This window comes from Leuresthes tenuis, unplaced genomic scaffold (assembly GCF_036924035.1).
Source record: "Leuresthes tenuis unplaced genomic scaffold, fLeuTen1.0.hap1 SCAF_5, whole genome shotgun sequence".
Taxonomy (NCBI): Eukaryota; Metazoa; Chordata; class Actinopteri; order Atheriniformes; family Atherinopsidae; genus Leuresthes; species Leuresthes tenuis.
In genome coordinates this window covers 21271051-21273761 of record NW_027325359.1, presented here as the reverse complement: position 1 = coordinate 21273761, position 2711 = coordinate 21271051, and the positions used below count along the sequence as shown (strand labels likewise).

The window sequence follows — 2711 nt, the reverse complement described above, 5'->3', positions numbered from 1 at the left end:
AATGGCTTCTGGCCATTGATTCAAAAGTACGATCTCGTCCCTTTTTCCCCTTTCAGTGGACACTGGCCCCTAATTACCGCAATTCAGCAGGGGGTCTTTCATTAGGAGTACTGGACTCCCCCGTGCACGGTTTCAGCTCCGACCCTGGACAGCGGAAAAAACGTTGAGATCTGGTTTGAGGACCCAATTGTTGAGAAAAGTCTCTCAATGAGACTCAGAGTTGCTGGAGTCAGTTAATGCAAAGGTTTAATCTTGCAGCAAGTTCAAGAATGTGTGTGTGTATGGGTGTATGTGTGCGAACGTGTGTGAGTTTGTGTGTGTGAGAGTTTAAAGAACCTGTAATCCACAGGCAGGCCTTAACTAGTATGGCACGGGTCCAGCCTGTCTCATCTTTTTTGGAAGGTCCAGCGCTCGGCCGTAACCCTTCTGTCTGTTTGGACTCTCACATACATTCGGTTAATCATAGAAAAACGAGAACAAAACTTTTTAGCCCCTTAAATTCATAAAACAGACATGGTGCAGTTATTTCCATTGTAGAAAATAAGAGTAATTACCACCATTCCTATAAATTCTGGATATTCTAACAATCTGAATCTTTTTTAAATGTTCGATGAAGCCCTTTGCTGTTCTGTTTAGAGACTCAGCTGATCATAAACCAAGTTTTGCTCTTGAACCAAGCTTCTAAACTCTTCACCTTTTTCATTTCTCAGTTAGTATTCACTTTAAAACTGATTAAAAGAAAAATTAAATGAATGCCTATCAACAAATGTGGGATCTAAACTCTAGTGCTTCCTCTAAAATAATTTCCTTTCTCAATTCAGAAATGTGTGTGTGTAAGTCACAACACCCGTGACACCAAAACGGCTTTCTTTTCTCTCTTTTCTCTACACTCTGCACTGTGAGCACACACAACAAATCAGAAAGGCTTTTTTCTCTCTTTTCTACATTATGGACTGTGGGGACACAAAACCGCTCTCTCTTTTTTTTTTTTTGATTGTGTGCCAGGGCGTTGTCTCACGTATTAGATTATGCTTAAGATACGAATGAGTTTATCAGTCACATCAGAATCCATATATACTGATCCTCCCGTAATAAAATGGTCGGATCTTATCAAACACACTTTGTTTCTTGTGACAAGTCAGCGAAACAGCGTATACACGTCAAGACACTGAATCAAGTTTGCCACAAGAACTCATAAGTTTGGCAGTATTGCTCTGCCGTCAGCAATCATACACCCATTTTATTTTCATGAGACATGTGCAGGCACCTGTTCATCTACTGTTCTATCACTATGAATTAGTTTATCTATTATCAATAAGGATACTTCTACAACTACTATCAAAGTATGTCCGGACTTCTTATGTTGTCAGTTGCTATATATGAATAAGTGGGTTGCTACTGAAAAGCATTAAGCATGTCACACAGCCCAAACATATAACATTTCAGGACACACCACACAGTTAACAACCACAGTGAAGCGTGTCAAAGCCCAAACATGTAACATTCAACAGGACACTTACACAACACATTCAAATCAAACAGTCAGACAACATACAAGAACCTATACCCCAGCCGGCATTGCTCCCTGCCTATTTTCCTACAACTCACTATGTGTGCGCACACCTTTATTCACAAACTCTTCAACTTATACTCTTTTACCGAAGCTGCTACAGCTCGATTGGCCAAATACCCTTAGATCCTATTTCGGTGAATTTGACATCTGCCTTGCATGTAACAGATTAGCGGTTTAGCAGTTTTAATTTAGTTTGAGTGAAGGAATTCATTTTATAGCAAAATCCGAAATCGTGAAGAACTCATGGAAGTAAGCTTATTCTCGGATTCCTGAATCTTTAGATTTGCTCTTTCTTTTACTGCAAAGTACAACGTTGAGCGGCACTAATGAGTTGTTTCTATTTTTGGCAGGCTTTACCTTTGCGGATGAAGCCCTTTCTGTCTGTGCAAAAGAAATCTTGTTACTGTGCAGAGTGACTTCTCTGAGTAGAGTCGCCTTACTTGTTGCGACTGTGCCAATGTTCGAAGCTGGAGTGCAAAGTTGTTGCTTGAATGGTGCTCGCTGGAGCGTGCGGTAGTGTAAAGTTATACCATTTAAAAGGGCTGAAGAGTGCTCAGTGCAGCGGGTGGGCTGAGGTGCAAAGTGACACTATGGCCATAAAAAGAACACCGCTACAAGTGCGCATTGTGCCAGGAAGGGCCCTCGGACGTGAACCAGTGGACAGTTATCGCTTCTCGGCCTTTTGGCTAAGATCAAGTGTAGTATCTGTTCTTATCAGTTTAATGTCTGATGTGTCCTCTATGCGAGGACTACATATTAAATGGATTTGTATCAATAGGAGTTGAAAAAGGAGCTTGCTCCGTTCACTCCAAGCATCGACCCGGTACTGTAGTGCCCCTGGGAACGGTGCGCTCTCCTCTGCTCTTGTGAAAAAGCAAACAGCGGTGCAGGATGGAGGTTTCAGGGAGCCCAAGATGAAACTTTCTTTTAGTCTGCTGAGAAAAGAGAGTGAATGCGAAGTAGACTTTAACACGGCTCTGGGAGCGAGCCGAGTGCGGGCTAACCAGGCGAATTGCTTGAAAGAAACGCGACACCGAATGAGCGGTCAGAACAAAGCCTCAATACGGTGTTCCTGTGGTGTTTTTATAAAATGCGGTGAAAAAAAAGGTGTGAATGCCCCATAGAAAACTAAAAGGTG

At 42.1% G+C, this 2711-nt stretch overlaps 1 non-coding gene across 1 annotated transcript; it reads left to right on the top strand.

The window, feature by feature from the left end:
* The first annotated feature begins 2239 nt into the window (after positions 1 to 2239).
* LOC140307983 (U2 spliceosomal RNA) lies at positions 2240 to 2430 on the top strand. The gene has a single exon (XR_011915999.1). It is a non-coding gene; the product is annotated as a U2 spliceosomal RNA (small nuclear RNA).
* The last annotated feature ends 281 nt before the right edge of the window (positions 2431 to 2711 follow it).